General features: G+C 40.9%; 1 protein-coding gene across 32 annotated transcripts in view; it reads left to right on the forward strand.

Moving 5' to 3' along the window:
• PTPRD (protein tyrosine phosphatase receptor type D) overlaps positions 1–19,705 on the forward strand; it is a 1,161,589-nt gene that overhangs the window by 509,700 nt on the left and 632,184 nt on the right. The window lies entirely within an intron of this gene.

Raw genomic sequence — 19,705 nt, forward strand, 5'->3', positions numbered from 1 at the left:
GTCACTCTTGTACAAATAAATATGATCAAAGCTTTTGAATAGGACTTTGTCATCTAAAAGGAAAATTCAGTGAGCACGGTTCTCATCTGAAAATGTTTGTGTGTGGGGTTTTTTTTAGTTTTTTTTAACACAGTGCCTTTAGGAAACAGTTCATAGGACAGGCCTTTAATATTTGTCAGGAGGCAGGTGGTGGAATGTTCTGCTAACGCTTAGCGCACTCATTAAATTTTACACTGCACATATGCATGTGCTTCCAGTGGTGCAATTAAAATTTATGCTTGTATTTTACATTTTCAGTTCTGTGCATCTGTCTTTCGTCAGCTGTATTGAAATAGAAAAAGCAAACAGCAAGACAGTTGTAGCCTCTGCTTTGAATGGCCAATTCATATGACCCTGAAAATATGCTGAGATTTGGGATTCTGGTGTGGGGTATGGCTACGGTAGCTGAGTGAAGTGGTTCTAGGACTGCTTCATTGCACACTGAATGCACATGGACAATTTATATTATCACCACAAACCAAGTTTTGGAAATAGTTGCAGTGGCACATTGTCCAAGCAGGATGCGGGTACAAAATGGAAAAGAACAAGAATAAGAACATTGGTGGATGTTACCACCACATACCTCTTTCTTGGTGTTTTTTCTTCAGGAACATTTGTAACTATTTTGTGTATGTTTCACAAGTTTTCTCTTTTGCACAGCAGTTAAATATTAGGTAAAGGGACCCCTGACCATTAGGTCCAGTCGTGGCCGACTCTGGGGTTGCAGCGCTCATCTCGCTTTATTGGCCGAGGGAGCTGGCGTACAGCTTCTGGGTCATGTGGCCAGCACAACTAAGCTGCTTCTGGTGAACCAGAGCAGCACACGAAAATGCCGTTTATCTTCCCGCCAGAGTGGTACCTATTTATCTACTTGCACTTTGACGTGCTTTTGAACTGCTAGCTTGGCAGGAGCAGGGACCGAGCAATGGGAGCTCACCCCGTCACGGGGATTTGAACCGCCAACCTTCTGATCGGCAAGTCCTAGGCTCTGTGGTTTAACCCACAGTGCCACCCGCGTACCAAGAACTTGGAATAGGAATGAGCTAATTCAACCAACCCTAGCCAAGATCCCATGATACTCAGTTCTGTTCCTGCATCTATGGATGCTTTGTTCTGTTTCTTCAGCATTAGTTCTGCCATCTCTGCCAAGGACCAGTAGAAAGGATTGTTGAGAGTTGTATATGGTTGTGAGGTGTGTGTGTGTGTTTGTGTACACGTATAATTATTCCTACTGGTTGAGTGGATTAGTCTAAAGTATCTCTTTAGATCCCAGCGTTGCCAAAAATCTTTCTGGGCAAATGATTCAAAATCATCCTAACTGCCTCTTTAGCGATTACTTGTCTTCCTACTTCAATATATGTCCCAGCAGTCCTGCCACTTTGCCTCTCTCTCTCTCCTCTTTTCCTGCTGGGCCCACATTGCTAACAAACTGTCCTGATGAGAGCCATCAATGAAGTACATTCGCTGATATTTCTGCTATATTTCCAAGGCTCCAGCTGCCATGATCATAGCAGTCTGCAAGCCAAGGACTGAGGAAGATGAGGGGTTACCACATATTTAGCGTTGCTCTCCAGAATAGCTTACTCCACATTTTGAGCCATTCATCACCAGTAATTTGCCATGTGAGGAGCTCTCATCTCTGCAGGCCATCATTACTCACCCAAATGCCAAGTGATCTTTTGAAACACTCTCCTTACACCAGCAATGTAGGGGGACTATTGGGCGAAATGCAAGTGTGGAATATGAGCAGAAAATAGCAATCCATATGGTATTTTGATTATGTCAGTGGGAACCAACAGTTTTATATTCGTTGCTTGTGTTTGGGTGAACATTGGTGAGGAACCTAAGAAATCAAGCTCAGGCTTTGTCTTCAGTTCAAGTAACAATCCAGTCAATCAAAATGCGGTATATTGTGTGCAGTTCCCCCTGTTCTTTGCACAGCAGTGCCAGAGGAAATACAATGGATTGGGTTATATTGATCCTTTTAAATGTATCCGACGACAGCTTCTCACCAAATATTAAAGCAACTTTGCTATTCATTAGAGCAAAAAGCAGCAATTCTATATATGACACCTAGCCGTGCAAAACCATAAACATATTTAATGTTTCTGCCCTTAGGCAGAGCCATAGGGTTTTACTGTGAGGTTTTGTTTTAATTTCATAAAAAGAAAGATCCTCAGAGACAGCTGTGAAGTTGGTTAAAAAAAATTGCCCTTCAGCAAATCTTCATATTACGCTATTCATTTCAAAATCAATATGGCACTTCTGCAAACTGAAGTGTCAACCTGTGCAACTAAATTTTTAAAGAACTCTTAGCTGTAATGTTGTAATAACCATGCTTTCCTACATATTATCAAACTTGCCACAGACAAAAAAATATTTAAAAGCCTGTTTTAATTAAATATAGCACAGTTTCAGCTTGGAATCCATAGTGTTGAAGCAAAACAGTTTTCTTTAAAGTACTGTGCCTGATCCTGCACAATGTATATATACCTACCATATGTATGTTCACTTAGTCCTCCTTAATATGTATTCCCAAGTAAGTGTTTACAGGATTTCACTAACATTCCATTGAAAGCCATGCAGCACAGAGATGGGATTTCTCAACATTTTAGTTGAGTTTCTCTGCACAGATTTTCTTAGATTTCCATCCCACACCTTCATTTCAATGGGAAATGAGTCCCCCCCCCACCAGATTCTGCCAAAAATATGAACACTTATCACATTATATACATTATTATACATATAATATATGCATATTCACTCCAAGTTTCCTAATGTAATCATCACTTTGACAATGTATAAAAGTATACAAAAAATTATTAATATACCTATAAAATCATGGTGCAGAAATATAGTATAATATGGGGCTTGACTCTTTCATATCTAAACGCCACTCCCTACGATTGTTGTGTACCTGATTTGCATACCCGATATGCAAAACTGCAGGTTCTATTCATGGTGAACAGGTTGGATGGTCCACCAGCTACAAGCAGGAATGCTTCTGGAATTATTTGTGAATTCTATCATGAACCCACCTGACCTGCTCCTCTCATACTAATGTCCAGCTTAGAGCTTAGTTACCCATCAGTCTTCACAGTTCCTGAATGTTCCAATGCAGTTTTCAACTTTAAAAAATAATTTAAAACACTGGATAGATGATAGATAGATGATAGATAGATGATGATAGAAGATAGATGATGATAGATGATGGATGATAGATGATAGATAGATAGATAGATAGATAGATAGATAGATAGATAGATGATATAGATAGATGATAGATGATAGATAGATAGATAGATAGATAGATAGATAGATGATAGATAGGTAGATAGATAGATGATAGATAGATAGATAGATAGATAGATAGATAGATAGATGATAGATAGGTAGATAGGTAGATAGATGATAGATAGATTAGATAGATAGATAGATGATAGATAGATAGATAGATGATAGATAGATAGATGATAGATAGATAGATAGATGATAGATATAGATAGATAGATGATAGATAGATAGATAGATAGATAGATGATAGATAGATAGATGATAGATAGATAGATGATAGATAGATATAGATAGAAAGATGATAGATATAGACCATAGATGATAGAATGTAGTTGTCAAGAATACATTTAAATGTGGATTCAAATAAAAACAGATTAATGTGGAAACAGAACAGAATGGGCTTACGAGTGTACACTTGTGAAAGTCACTTTGATGGGAAACAGACTTGATTTATCCACCCCCTAGCTACAGAGAGCCAGTACCTGCAGAAATTTTAAAAAGAGGTCATTGTGAGCAGAACAACCGTGTGCACTATCTTGCAGCTATTATCTTATTACCATTGTCACAAACAATAAATGGGGAAGGGGGGGTTGAGAAGGATAAGAGTAGATAATATTTCCCAAAAATAGATCTGATGCATGTTTATAGAGAAAGAAAATCACCAGCTTTTTTAATGATGTGCTGCAATTCATCTCTCAGTTTCCCCTCCACTGTAAACTTTATTCCATCCTATCTTTAGAATAACCCATTCCTTTGTTTGACAATATTCTGCTTTGCTCACCTGGAATAGTCCTGTGGAGGCCAACAATAGAAGCTGCTTCTGCCAGAGAGAGTAGATTTTCAAACTAACTCTGTTACTTTCATATATATATATATATATATATATATATATATATATATATGAAACTAACTCTGTTACTTTCATATGCACACACACACACACACACACACACACACACACACATATATATATAATTTCCCTTTGTATTTCTCAGTGTGTCATGTATCTTATACAGGAGCTTTCCTATCAACATACAGTATTTCTTTCTTCAACAAAACTCTTGCTATCTTTTGATAGCCAGCTGTTTCTGCTTCCATTTTGGGCAGCATGAGCACCCTCTTTTTAAAGATCCAACCTGTGACTGATCTTTGGCTTCTGACAGGTCTCAAATATGCTTTTCTTTTCAGTATTTTTGCACTATCCTTTGTGACCCCAGACGCAGTGATCCTGAGGTATGAGGGATAGGGGCACAGGAAGCAATATATAATCCCTTTTTGGGATCAGAATGGCCACAACATTATTGATTGCAGATGCCAGTAGGCTTTGGCCTAAGCATTGCATATAAAAATTAAAGGTAAAGGACCCCTGGATGGTTAAGTCCAGTCAAAGGCGACTATGGGGTACCGCACTGATCCCGCTTCAGGCTGAGGGAGACAGTGTTTGTCCACAGACAGCTTTCTGGGTCACGTGGCCAAAACCACTGGCTGATTACTTCATCAGGATCCCCATATGAGGCACCTCAAATACAGGTTACCCCTCCAGTTGGTCATTTGGGGAGATTTATGGCCCGTTAGCCTCTGCCTGCACATGCAGACAGAATCCTTCCTCATGGACCTGGGGTTCCCATTTGCTATGCTTCTGAAGAATACATTAATCACAGCCAAGAAGCTTATTTATTAAGCTTTATGAATTCAAACCATTCTATTTATTGATGCACATACATTTGTTTTTCTTGCAAATATATTTATTTGGACCTCGGGTTCCCTGATACTTTGATATGGAGGGTTCCTCCTCATCCTCTCTGAGGTTCGGCTACAGATCCAGCCCAATGCCATTTTTCCTGTTCTCCCTTTAGATCCAGAAGGATACCCAGGCCAGTTTATGTAAAACATTGTGTATTACCACTGGGATGGTGCTAATGACACCAAGGCCATAGGTTCAATCCCCTTACAGGACACCTACATATTCCTGCACTGCAGGGGGTTGGACTAGATGATTCTCAGGATCCCTTACAACCCTACAATGCTATGATTCTATATGAAGTATAGTTTAAGTTGTTATTGGACCACTGGGGTGAGAAAACGCACAATGGCCAAGTTACCTAACTTATGCACTGGAACAGTCCCTCTTTGATAAACCTTATTTATTTCCTTATTTAAATGCTTCAAGAGCACCCTACCTCTACAAATATATTAGGGCAGCGTACAAAAGTACAGAAAAAGAATAAGCGAAGTAAATTAAAGACAACACATAAATCATAATTTAAAAACCTAAAGGCAGTTGAAAGAGACAGAACAAGCTAAAATAGAAACTTACTATTTTAAAATGCCACTAGGGATGCCATTTTATAGAAAAGGCCACACAATTGGATCTTGCCCAGCACTGACTTTATCATCTCTTCAATGCCAGGTAATTGTATTCTCCTAGGCATCTGCATAGCACCACTGAGCTGGCTTTGGGTCACTGATTTTTGTACTTTGCATTCATTCTTGTGTTAAGTGGGGGGTGAACATTTTACGTCGTTTGGTGATTTTCTGGATCAACGCTTTCTTCTATCTATTGTATTTTTGCATTTTATTATGTTTGTGAGTCACGTTGGGGCTCTTCTTGGTTGTGCGAGGGCCTTTAATAAACTAATGAGCCACATAACGATGTTCACCTAGCAATGTAACATGAAGAAGAGCCTCTAAAAAAGCTTTTGAAACAAGGGCAGGCGTCATAGGGAGAGACACTCCTAAAACTTTTTCATAGACAAATCCCCATTTTAAATAAACACATTGGTCCAAGGGCCAGGCATGCTGATCTTAAAAGGCTGAATCGGAAATAGTAATGTGCGTTGTAAAACTACAGTTGCCGAGTGACTGGAGTACTTCAGCAAGTCCAAGAGATCATGCCTTCTGGTTTTTTATTTCCTTACAGTGGTTTCATCCAGCTGTCCCAGTTGCAAATAGGCACACTGGGACGTAACACTGGGATTTCCGTGATCAATTTTCATGTGTGTGTGAATTGCAGGCTTGTGGAGCTGAAAATTTAATCACAGCAGTGATGTTGTGCCTAAAGTGTGATTAACCCTTTGCCTGAGAACCATTTTTAATACCAAAATCCTCCGCCGCCACCTGCTTTACTGTCTGTAGTGGAAAATACTGGGGTCTGCAGAAGCTAAGCGCAGTTTTGATTGCAAAAAATGACCTGCAAGGAAAAGGGTTAATCTCCTCCTCCCACAATGCTGCTGCTGTGTTTTCCTCATTTATTTTGAGACGTAAACATATGGTTGGGAAAGATCAAAAATGGTCAAATATCAGATTGGCCACATTGCCTCCTTTTCTAGTAAGCTAAAGAAACTGCTGTGCATTTAAGTGAAGCACCTCGATGAATTATATACACTTTGGGCTGGCTGTTGACATAAGGATTGCATGCCAACCAAATGTGCATTTCTGTGTATTGATTTGTGCCACTAACCTCTGCTTTGGTGGCATTCCTCATTTGTCTACGCAACTGATTGTTTCTTCAGCACTTCTAGTATTTATTGATTTGGGGAAAGAACTTATTGAACCCTGTTATTTCTCCCTGAATATACTCCCCTGCCAGTATGAAGTTATTTGACAGGTAACCATTAACAAAAATTGCTTGAGTATGCCTTACAGAGAGTGTGGAATGAGGACAACTAAAGCATAAGCAAAGGCACGCTATATAGTGACATTAATGTATAGGTTAGGGGCTGGAAGCAGGGAAGGGAAGAGAGAGCACATTAGTATGCATGCTGAGAAGATATCATCCAAGAGCTGCTTAGATATTTTCAAGGCCCACCAATATATTTTCCTATACTGGCAGTTGTTCATGAAGTGTTCTGGTCAGGTTGACACTAATGGTAGTTATGGGCATCTAAAATAAATAAAAACTATTTATTAGGGGAATGAATGCTCAGGGTCCTCCCAGGGAAAGGCTTATGCTCAGTGGTGGAACTTATGATTCACGTTCAGGAGATACCAAGATGTTGAATCCTCAGCATCTCCAGGAAGGACTGGGAGAGACTTGAAATCCCAGAGACCAGCTGCAAGTCAGTGTAGACTGGGGGTTCCCAAACTTGTTTTGGTACCACAGTTCCCATCATCATTATTTTTTTAATGATAATCTTTATTGTCAATACAGAACAATCAAATTGAAAAAATCTACATCAGACATTCAAAAACCAACAAGCCTGCTATCCCAGCCTGGTTAACCCCTTAAAAACTCTGATACCCCATAATTAAATACAATATACTCCCACAGAGACTACCTTACACTGCCTTTAAAACCAAAATCGCATTTGGATAGAAACTGTTTCTCAGGCGGCTAGTCCTAGTCTTTGTAACCCTGTACCTTCTTCCAGAAGGCAGAAGCTGAAAGAGATCATTTCTAGGGTGCACACTATCCTGCACTATTTCTGCAGCTTTCTTATGACACCTGGAAGCATAGATTTGATCCAAGGTGGGAAGAGTGCACCCAGTTATTCTCTCCGCAGTCTTTACAACCCTGGACAGCGTTGGTTTTCCCCTGACCGTGCAGCTCCCAAACCACACACAGAGACCATAAGTTAATAGACTCTCAGCAGTACAGTGGTAAAATACCATCAACAGAAGAAGAAGAGTAGAAGAGTTTGGATTTGATATCCCGCTTTATCACTACCCGAAGGAGTCTCAAAGCGGCTAACATTCTCCTTTGCCTTCCTCCCCCACAACAAACCCTCTGTGAGGTGAGTGGGGCTGAGAGACTTCAGAGAAGTGTGACTGGCCCAAGGTCACCCAGCAGCTGCATGTGGAGGAACGGAGACGCAAACCCGGTTCCCCAGATTACGAGACTACCGCTCTTAACCACTACACCACACTGGCTCTCTCCCACAGGTCCTTTGAGAGATTATTTTTCCAGAGGATTCTCAAAAAATATAACCTCCTGTGCTCTCTTCATCAGGTCTTTACTGTTTTCTCCCCAGGCCATCATCCTTGACCATTGGTCCTGCTAGCTAGGGATGATGGGAATTGTAGTCCAACAACAGCTGAAGTCCCAAGTTTGGGAAACCCTGGCATAGAAAATACTGAGCTAAAGGTACCAACAGAGCTGCCTTGGTAAAAGACAGCTTCCTCTGTTCCTGTGATCCAAAATAGCCGTATCCAAGTAAAGGAAGCATTGTCAGACAGCCTGACCATTGTTGATCCTCTATCTGAGTAACAGGAAGAGGAAAACAATCCCTGACTTGCTGCTTGAGGACAGAGTCCTTCAAATTGCTCTCCTTTACCCTCCATCTACCTACATTTACATATTAATAAATTATGCCGCAGTAACGAAGAGGTAATTCTGTATATTGTAAAGTGACCAGTGGCGAGGGATTTACGCCCCTGAGTTCTTCAGGAAATGAAAGTATGTCAACAAGCGTTTTCAAAGCTGTTCAGAGCAGAAAGCCATATAGAAATTATCATTTTTATTGAAAAGTGCCAGAATATATATGCAAATTGCCAGTAGTAAGAAGATCCTTCAAAAGACAAGAATGGAAATTGCTAGTCAAAATACTATTAGAAATATTCACAAAAGGATTAAATCCCTGTACTTCTAATTTTGACCATAATCTCATTTTCAATGTCATCACAGGTGTGTGTTATTGTATTGCGATTATGACAAGCTGCTTATCAAATTCCAAAATAATTCCAAAATAATTTTCAAGGTAGACTTTAGGACATGGGTAGTCACTGTGGCACCCTTCAGATGCTGTTGGACCCCCAGTCCCATTCAGCCCTAGCTAGAATGGCAAATGGCAAGGGTTTATGGGAGTTGTCTACTAACATTTGGTGGGCATGACAGTTTCCAACAGGAATTTGTGTAGCTGTGTCACAATTATGTAAAGGGATTACCCAACTGTAGGTGCTTATTGCGCAAAGTCTTCCGCTCACACATACACATTTGTGGAATTGTGCTAAAGGCTGAGTTCTCAAGATGTTGTTGTTTAGTCATTTAGTCGTGTCCGACTCTTCATGACCCCATGGGCCAGAGCACGCCAGGCTATCTCGGATACTTGAATTTAATCATGTGAATTCTAATATGAACTAACCTGATTCACACTTTCTGAGCTAATGAGTGGATCAGGAGAAAATACACTTAGAAATGTCCACTTTTAGAGATAAGTACATTTAAGAATATGCATCTAGAGATGTATTTAAATGCAAAGTTTCATACTATTTTTTTTTTAAGTGGATTAAAGTAGGAACACTATAGAAAGGATTTATGAGTGAACACATGCAAAAGTGATGAGAAACCAGAAATAGACCGACTCGTCAGTCCCTAGAAACTCTTCCACTTCTGCCTCTTTGATTCCAACTCATTGTTTCTCCCACTCTGCTTGCAAAGCAAATAACCTGGGCTAATGTAATTCAGCAAGCTCCATCCTCAGGAAAGTGGGTCAAAGTACAAAAGGTCATTGGGGAGGAGATGACAGGGCTGCATCTTTTTCCAGAATATCTTAATGAATGCCCACAGCTCCACAAATGTAGGCTGGCACATTGTTTTAAAGAAGTGCGGAAATGAAACTGACATGTAATATATATATATACTGTACAATGTGGGCTCTTAACTGAAAGTTGCCTATGTAATCACAAAGGTATGGATGCTCAGATGTCTGTTCTTGGGCTTTTTTCTTTAACCAGTGTGCAAAGTCAGCTCTTTTATTTCTAGCATGTGTTTTAAATTGATTCTTATTCAAATGTCTCAAAGGTTTAAGCAGAGATGGAGAGATATATCCAGTTTTTTGTCTTTTGACACCCTCAAATACATCAGCTACCCAGCCTTATGGTTCAGATTAGGTTTGTGGTATGGCAGCCCTGTTGGCTGAAAGTCGAGCTATGTTACAAGCACAGCCCTTGGCTGTAAACATATGGTCTAACATCTTGAACTCATTGAAGAATACTATTGTGGTTCACTTACATTATTAATGTGCCATCCAATTCAAATCCGGTGCATTTGGACTGTCTAAGGTTCACTGCTTTTAAGCGTTCGTCATTCTAGTAATGATAGCATGGGCATTCTGACCAGGATCTACAGATGGCAAGTAAAAAATGCTGTTTTAAGTATCTTAGAGTGTAAGAGCAGAAGAAAAACTACCACAGGAACATAGGTAAAGGTAAAGGGACCCCTGACCATTAGGTCCAGTCGTGACCGACTGGGGTTGCGGCGCTCATCTCGCTTTAGTGGCCGAGGGAGCTGGCATACAGCTTCTGGGTCATGTGGCCAGCATGACTAAGCCGCTTCTGGCGAACCAGAGCAGCACACAGAAACACCGTTTACCTTCCCGCCAGAGCAGTACCTATTTATCTACTTGCACTTTGACGTGCTTTCGAACTGCTAGGTGGGCAGGAGCAGGGACCGAGCAACGGGAGCTCACCCCGTCGCGGGGATTCGAACCACCGACCTTCGGATTGGCAAGTCCTAGGCTCTGTGGTTTAACCCACAGCGCCACCCATGTCCCTTACCACAGGAGCGTACTAGATGATATTAGAGCAAATATCCTGTAATACCAATAACTAATAAACAAGCAATTAATAAAAGGAAAGAGATGTTGAAGACATCTTATCTTGAGCTTCCTCTCTCCCTTCTTTTCTGTTTGCAAAATGTATCTGAACTGGGGGATCATTATTTTGGATGCCTTTATTGGAGTATGTGATGACTGTTCTTGTTAGCGTATCTGTTCCTAATTACTGTATGTAGTGTGGGAGAGTATCTGCGCCACTTTCTTGTTCTGATACTGAAATCTTTGTGTGTGGTCTTGTATGCAATGCTAATATTTTAATTAGGTCTGCAGTTACTCTATAAAGTCACTTACTCCATTCAGATCCCACCACATTGATCTTGCTCATTTGATTTTGAAAAAGCTAATCATATTGAATATATTATAAAGCTTTAGCAATTAAATAATGAATTTTTGGTGCTAAGACAATTAGTATATAGTTTCATATACACTTAAGGGCTTCTTCTGAGTTCTAGACATACTTGAGTAGGTTTTCTCCAAAATCTCTTTTGTCAACAACCCTCTTTTCAAGGCACCTCTGACATCTAGTTTGCTCACGCCTTCACCAAAAGATAAATGGTATATGTGTGTATATTTTTAGATTATGTACCTTTTTTATGGTGGAGGGTGGCGCAAAAGAGCCAATAGTCCTATCCAATCAGAATTGCCACAGTTATGGATGCCAAAACCTCACAAAGGAAGCAGAAGAGCAGACCTCAAACTCTCCACCCACCCTTAACCCAAATGACATACTATACTTCTCCGTGTATAAGACTAGTATTTTTTATTTTTAAAATATGCTCAAAATTTGGACTCGGCTTATACACAAGTAGTGCATAGTGGGGACAAGGGATTGGTTGCTTCTGCAATCTGGAAATTGTCAGCGGTCAGCAACTCTGGGCAATCTCCCCCCATTTTCTTAATTTGAAACCCAAAAATAGAGGGCGTCTTATACACAAGGGTGTGTTTTACCTGGAAAAATACAGTACTTACCCACGCTAAGGGGGAGGTAAAAAGATTCCACAGGAATCCCACAGGGTAATTATCATTCCAGAGCACTATGTACCTATTCCTTTTCCTTGAGGTGTATTTGCTGTAATAGTGCAAGCCAGTGTTATGTTTCAGCTTGGGAAGGTTGGCAAATTCCCACCAGCGCTGCCAGAATGGAGCCTGTTACATGGAGTAGCAGAGATCAAGGCCACACCCACCCATGAAACTATGCATTTTCATACCCTCCCAACAGGGGCAGGCCTCCTCGTAAAGCTGCCACAACCTGCCCACACGAGTATGAGCTTACCACTTGCGCACTGTTTACTGCAGCAGGCAAGTGGGGGGCAAAGCAGCCCCTCCTTTAGCACAAAGCTCCGCAGAGATTTGTTTTTCCTGACTTTATTTTTTTGTCAAATGAGCACAGTCAATTCAGTTGTTAAACTGTAGCAGGTAATGAATGGATTATCTTATTTTTCTTCCATGCTGTAGTCTGCTCTACTTTCCATCTGTTCTCTTCTCCCAGACAATCCTTTTCCTCCATTTGTAGCATCAAAGAATGCTTGGAGGCCAATTTTATTGCTCTCAGAATCCATATAGATCATTATGAAGTAATCCCAGGTTCTGTTACTCTAACTCTGGGGCATGTCTTATCTGATGTTTACTATCAGAAAAAGATGGTCACTCCGAACCATATTGTAAGGTGCTGTGTCTCAAAAATGTCCTTGAACAATTTTCTGTTTTATTTAATCTTTTTGCAAGATTTTGAAAACACTGTACAGCCTAGTCCAGGCATAGGCAAACTTGGCCCTCTAGATGTTTTGGGACTACAACTCCTATCATCCTTAGCTAACAGGACCAGTGGTCAGGGATGATGGGAGTTGTAGTCCCAAAACATTTGGAGAGCCAAGTTTGCCTATGCCTGGACTAGCCCATAACTATTTCCAAACAGTACAAATGAAAACTTGCCATTTGGATGATGATGGTGATGATGATGATGATGGTGATGATGATGATGACAGCTTGTACCCAGCCCATCTGACTCTGTTGCCCCAGCCATTCTGGGTGGCTTCCAGCATAATATATGGAAGAACATCACACATTGAAGTGTCCTGATACAGGGCTGTCTTCAATTGTCTACAAAAGGTGGTATAATTATTTATCTCTTTGAGATCTGATGGGAGGGCCTTCTGCAGGGCGGATGTGACTACCAAGAAGGCCCTTTGCCTGGTTCCCTGTAACTTCACTTCTCGCAATGAGGGAAGGCATATTCATTTCTCTCATGCAGAGAATGTGGAGTACCTTTCTTGCCGTATGAATAATTCCTAACTAAATTACTGGGTAGGCTTACATACCATATGTGCTAAATTATATAGAATGTCAAGATTCAAGGGGTGTGTGGTCATTAGAAATGCAGGGGAGAATAAATAATTTCACATTTAAATCTATCTTTTTGCTACAATATGCCAACCAAAGCACATAAATTCTTCAAAATTCCCACTTCTCTGAATTTTGTAATGCATTTCTCCAGCCAAGTCTGCCAAGTAATGTGTACATAAATGCATATACTAGGGTAAAGGATGCATAATGCATACATAAAGTCCATTATATTAGGGGGAATTGTTTTGTCAAAATATGCATAGGAGGGGAAATTGCATTCAGAAATAAGGATAAATTCATAATACAGTGGTAACTCGCAAGATGAAATTAATTCGTTCTGCGAGTTTTTCATCTTGCGAATTTTTCATCTTGCGAATTTTTCATCTTGCGAAGCACGGATTCCCATAGGTATTAACGGTTTTAAGAAAAAGGAAACAAACTTGCAAGACGTTTTCGTCTTGCGAAGCAAGCCCATAGGGAAATTCATCTTGCGAAGCAACTCAAAAAATGAAAAACTCTTTCGTCTTGCGAGTTTTTCGTCTTATGAGGCATTCGTCTTGCGAGGTACCACTGTAATGAACTTTCACGAGGATTACTTAATTTTTTTAAAAAAAAAAAACCCACAAACTGATGTGCAAATGTGGAAAAGTGAACGTACGAATATAAAAATGAGAAACTGAAATAGACACTCTCTGGCTAATTGGGAATTGAATTTACTAGACCTCATGGCTACTGCAGACATGCAGGTGAAAATTTCAAGAATTTTAATTGTTTCTACAATACTGTCCACATGTCCAGTCATTCTGTTCCTTACAAAAAGAGTACAGCCCTGACTTTACATCTTGAGCACAAGCTGCATTACAGCCCATTTCCAACAGTATTGACTACTAATAGAAGAGAGAACACATGTTGCTTATAAATGATCCAAAAGTCATTAAAGTGAGTGAGTCATTTTCCATTCCCTTTAATATTCCTTGGAATACCTACACATACATGCTCTTAAGGTGTAATTTTAAGGTCAATGGTTATGATGCAGTTGCTGAACTGTGACATGCTTTGTTGTTGTAAAACAACAGCAGCATCCCAAAACCTAGGTACACCAAGTCCTTTGGTTATGGGAGTGGGGGTGGGAATGAGATATATACTTCTGAGTAAGACCTGCAATTAAAGATTAGAAGCAGCATACATTAATAACCTCACCACACACATACACAGTATATCTTATATACAGTATATATTCTCTAGTATACACTTTTGATGTGCAGTTGGCAAAAATTCAGCAATATTCAACAAGACCAGATTCTGCCTCTGGGTGTTTAGTCCAGAAATAGTTTGCTTACAAACCACTAGAAAGCAGATTCAGGGCATTTCATTTGTTCACCTGTCATGTTATGAGGCTCTTCTTGTAGTTTTTCTATCCTTGCATTATTTGTTTTTAATTGCTGGCATTTGGTCCAGACGTGGTGGTTACCATGCCCTTCTCTTCTTAACCATTTTCTTTCTATTGTTATTTATTTTTTAATAGGGAAGGGCAGGTGGTGGGATTTGACCCCCAAACTAGCCCCGTTCTTGTGTCAGTTGTGTGAAGGGGCAGCCCTGATTACACAAACTGCACTTATGTAGATTCCACTGCTCCTGGAATCCTGTATAAGCAGGATTCCAGGGTCTAGGGAAGCCTATGAATATAGATACTGATTTACTTTGGCATCCTTGTCTCAGATGTCTGCTTGCTTGCTTGCATGCTTATCAACAGTGAACTTAAGTACTAAGGTGTCCTGGTGTGAGGCCAAAATTTAGGGGCCCCTACCCCTCATGCAACCTTTCCAAAGCCAGATAATGAGGCAATCAAGTTTGGGAAGGAGTTGTTAGGCTCTGGCAGGGTCCTAGAGCTCTCCTTTCTCACTCCCAAAACTGGGGAAATGCTAACTAGGTGCCTCGTTTAAAAGGCACCCCCTCAGCTTGGCACCCAGTGCATGTGCACCACTCGCACACCCCTAAATCTGCCTCAGTGGATATGATAAATCGACCATGCTCTGGCAAAGGCACTTTTCTGCCTAGTTCAGAGGTGTGTAGAAAAAGTGTGGGTACATCTTGTTAGGATATTGATGTCCCGTTCCACCTTAAAAGGAACAGGCATGATTGTTGTGTGTCACATGCCTGTTTAGACTCCAGCACAGCACAGCTTGCTGGGAACTTCCATTTGTGAATACCTTTTGCTCATGCTTTTCGCTTGGACATGAAGGGGAGCAGACATGTTTCTCCTTTGTCCTGATGCGGAATAAAATGCCTGTAAATACGCTTTACACAGCCTCTCTCTGCCTTTCCGTTGCAAAGAGTTCTTATCTCTGCTGGCTTGCGTGCCCAGCTTCTAATGGTTTCTGAAGCTCTGGTTTGCAGATTCATGCTGTTCCAAGGACTGGAGTTTGCCCGGCTGCCGGCCGGTGGGCTGGAGCCAGCTGGGGGCCTGGCAATTGCCCCCGTTTCCTTGGATGCATCCCAACACTTCCTTCCCTTTGGCCTAGGTAGCTTCCTTCCCTTGGTGTGCTGTTTCTTATATGCCCCGCCCTCAAGCCAATCAGCTTTGTTTGGATGGGAATGGCTGGCATAGATTGGATAGCAGACTGCTTCCCTAGATCCCTGATTTAGGAGAAGGTTCCATATTCTACTGATCCACCAAAGAAGCAGTTTGCAAAATGCATATGAAAATTTTGGGTTGCCACTACTAAACTGATTAGTTTTAGCTCTGTCCTAACCCGTAGCTATTTATGTTTTCTATCTCGTCAATTTGAAAACCAGTGTTTATGCAACATCAGCAGTCAGAATTAAAGAAAAACAGTTCACTCTAGTTGCAGACTGAAAGCTTTTACCTGTGATGCATGCCTTATGAGAAGAATACTAACCCTCTATTCTGGCTGATTAGATAATAAATGTTATATGGAATATTAATACATATTTGTTTACTTTGCAGAAGAGTTGGCTTAAAATATTGCTACATATAGCAGGAAATTAAAAAAGAATATATAATTTCAAAGCAAATAATAGGTTTTAACTTTTTTTCTATTTATAATAGGAATATAACTGCAAAGTAAATGGATTCCCAATTCTAAATACATTTAGTGAATTAATAATGTGTGGTATTCTAGTTCTGCCATCAAGCCAATTTTTTTGATATATCTCATGGGAATCCAGGGGAGTTTATAAGTACTATGTTTGCCCTCTTGATAATATCAGCCTGACACAATTACATATACTGTTTGTTATAAACTTAGATAACATCTTATTTGCATACACAACTTTTTAACAAGTTAGTTAATCCAGCTTTATGGAACTGGAACAAATCACAGACTTAATATATTTAGGAAAATCTGATTAGAATTCAAAAAGAGACTCAAGAAGTGATGTGGCTACTGAAAGCATAAAAACATACGTATCTGAGACCATTATTTCTATTGAAGTTAGGTAGGTCACAGCAGTTAACCAACAGGTATCAAACGTACCACAATCCCCAAAGTGCTCATCATCTTAAGTAATGAATGAAAAAGGCATGTGAGCAAGGAAGAGGGTGCAATATAATGAAACTATATTGGAATACAGCACATGTTTTGCACCCATTTCCATATTATTTGTAAACCCCCCCCCCCAAAAAAAAGCAAATAACACAGACGTGAGCACTAAACTTGAACTATATATCCCACATATAGTTCCAGAAATCAATTTTACATTGTATGAAAGCTCAAATATAATATGGAACTTAACAATTATGGAAAGTAATGAAATGGAATAAACTGCCATGTGACTGCATCCTTAAAACATAACAGGTGGTTAAAACCTAACACAGACCTAAAACGCAGGTGGTGCTGTGGTCTAAACCACTGAGCCTCTTGGGCTTGCTGATCAGAAGGTTGGAGGTTCAAATCCCAGTGAGAGGGTGAGCTCCCATTACTCTGTCCCAGCTCCTGCCAACCTAGCAGTTCAAAAGCACGCCAGTGCAAGTAGATAAATAGGTACTGCTGCAGCAGGAAGGTAAACGGCATTTCCGTGCACTCTGGTTTCCGTCACGGTGTTCCATTGTGCCAGAAGTGGTTTAGTCATGCTGGCCACATGACCCAGAAAGCTGTCTGTGGACAAACGCCAGCTCCCTCAGCCTGAAAAGCGAGATGAGCGCCACACCCCATAGTCACCTTTGAGCAGACTTATCCTTCCAGGGGTCTTTACCTTAAAAAACAACAACAACAGTTCCTTTATGGTGGCCTTTCAAGACTCCAAAGGTTCATTTTTGAGCCAGATGCAATTCAGATTGTTGTCGTTATTTTATTTATACGCTGCCCATATCTAAGGCTTAAACTCTAAGCTGAACTCACTACAGGCTCAAATTCTGGAAAAGTGCAAAGCAAGGCACTATCCCTGTCTTCTGCTTTAATAGAGTTACAGCTTTTGAAATGCTATGATCAAAAATACGTTCTACTATTCCTTACTTTTCTAGCAGTTTTCACTGCAACAGCTCTCATTACAGTCCTTGGGCATGCTTCTGATCTTTTTTCTCTCTTGGGTGTAGTCATCAGAAACAATCCTAATGGAGCCAGTGGAGGTTTCCAGCAGAACTATAAAGCAAAATGATATTTAATTTAGGCACTTGGCACAATTCCTTTCCAACCTTTCCTGCAAGATGAAATGTTCGGCTTTCAGTCTGCAGCTAAGTACTTGTAAACCCTCCTGTCTCTTCTGAGTATTATGAAGTGTGATGTCAGACATCTGGGCAATACCAAGTGCCACAGACCTCAAAGCAGTGGTTATTGGAGCTGTGCAAAATATGATCACACTCCTCCAAGACTCAAGAATCAAGATGGATATGTATATTTGAGTGAAGCATTATGGAACTTGCCAGTGCTTTTGCATCATTCTCTTTATAAAGTGTCACAAAGCCTTTCCTCCTCCCAGGAGGGGAGGGGTTGTCATCGGGAGATGATTCCTGCGTCATGCAGAGGGCGCTCCGCCCCCTGCTTCAACTCCAGGGCTGGCGCCATGCCCCTCCCCAGTTGGGCACCCAATAGGGAAGCTCGACGGGGGTGTGGCTTGCTGCTCAAACGCAGCCACGCCAGCAATCCCCACCATTGCACACACATTTTCTTCGAGTCACCCACCCTCCACTCCCTTTAGATTAGCTGTTCCTGAGACTTTGCTATGGACCTCTGGTTGGTCGCCCTGTTTATCCAGGGGGCCTGGTAGGAGTTTTTTCCAATTGGCTAAATTGGCCCGGTCTCTTGGTTTTTTTCTGCCTACCTCGTAGCAACCGTCACAACTTTCATGGTATTTGGCGGTTAGACATTGGAATGTGTTGTTGGTGTTTCAGGTGGCAATGTGTGGCCATCGCCTTCCCCGACAATTTTGGGTATTCCGCTAAAGGAATTCGGCGGTCGTGGATCCTGTCCGATGCCCGTGTGGCGTGGGGCCATGGCACGACCCTCAGTGACATCAGGAAGAGAGCCTATAGTTGGATTAGCATCAACAGGCTCCCCCTGCTGGTGGTTAACTCCTCCTCAGACTCACCCCTCTCCGAGTGGGTGGAGTCTAATGTTCCGTGGTCCAATGCCTAAGCCAATACCTTCTCACATGCTGTAATCAATAAAATTGTGGCCTTTACCTTACCCATTAACCTTACATTCTGTGTCCACGTGTCTTTATTCCCCAAGCGGGGATCGGGTCCTCGAATCACAACAATCTTACCCATCAATGTTCAGGGACAGTAGGCCCCTCATTTATCATTAGGGAGAATTGCAGCAAATATGCTTAACATATCCACCAGAACATAAAGTTGACTAACAGCCAAAGTCTGTTGTAGCATCTTCCTCATCACCATAAGTAAAATTGGGGTGTATAGGTCTAGTCTCTTAAGAATCCCAAAAGCTCATTTCTGAACCAGACACTGGCAAACCTCCACAGGATCCCTGGAGTATTTGGTCTATCTGGATATCAAGCAGAAATGAGCTTATGATTCTAGATCATTTTATGGAACCCTACTCCATAATTGTATACAGTGCTCTTTTTTCTAGAAAAATAGGTGCCGGTACTCACCATCAAGTTGTTACTGTGAGTTTCACACTTAACAACAACAACAACAAAAAGAGGTGCCGGTACTGCGTGCCCTTGAGTACCCCCTGGGGAAAAAAGCAAAGAAAGCACTGATTGTATATGTCAACATGGAGATGGTAATGTAATGTTAAAACAGTAGTCTGTTCTTTTGCTCTTTGTCCAGGCACTTGATTCGTGTTCTAGGGAATTTCTGTTCCTTGGTTGTGATTCCTGAGAAAGACTTGTTGGTTTATTTTGGCAAAAGGTGTAAATAAAGAAAGTAGGAAGGAAACATGCATTCCCTGCTTGCTGTTTATGACCACATCCCAAGTCATTCTAGGCCAATAAAAGCTGGTATATTTGGTATAAAGAGAGACAATGTAAGCAAATAAAAACTAAACATACTA

The sequence above is a fragment of the Podarcis gaigeae genome (genome assembly GCF_964106915.1).
Source record: "Podarcis gaigeae genome assembly, chromosome: 17".
In the NCBI taxonomy this organism is placed as follows: Eukaryota; Metazoa; Chordata; class Lepidosauria; order Squamata; family Lacertidae; genus Podarcis; species Podarcis gaigeae.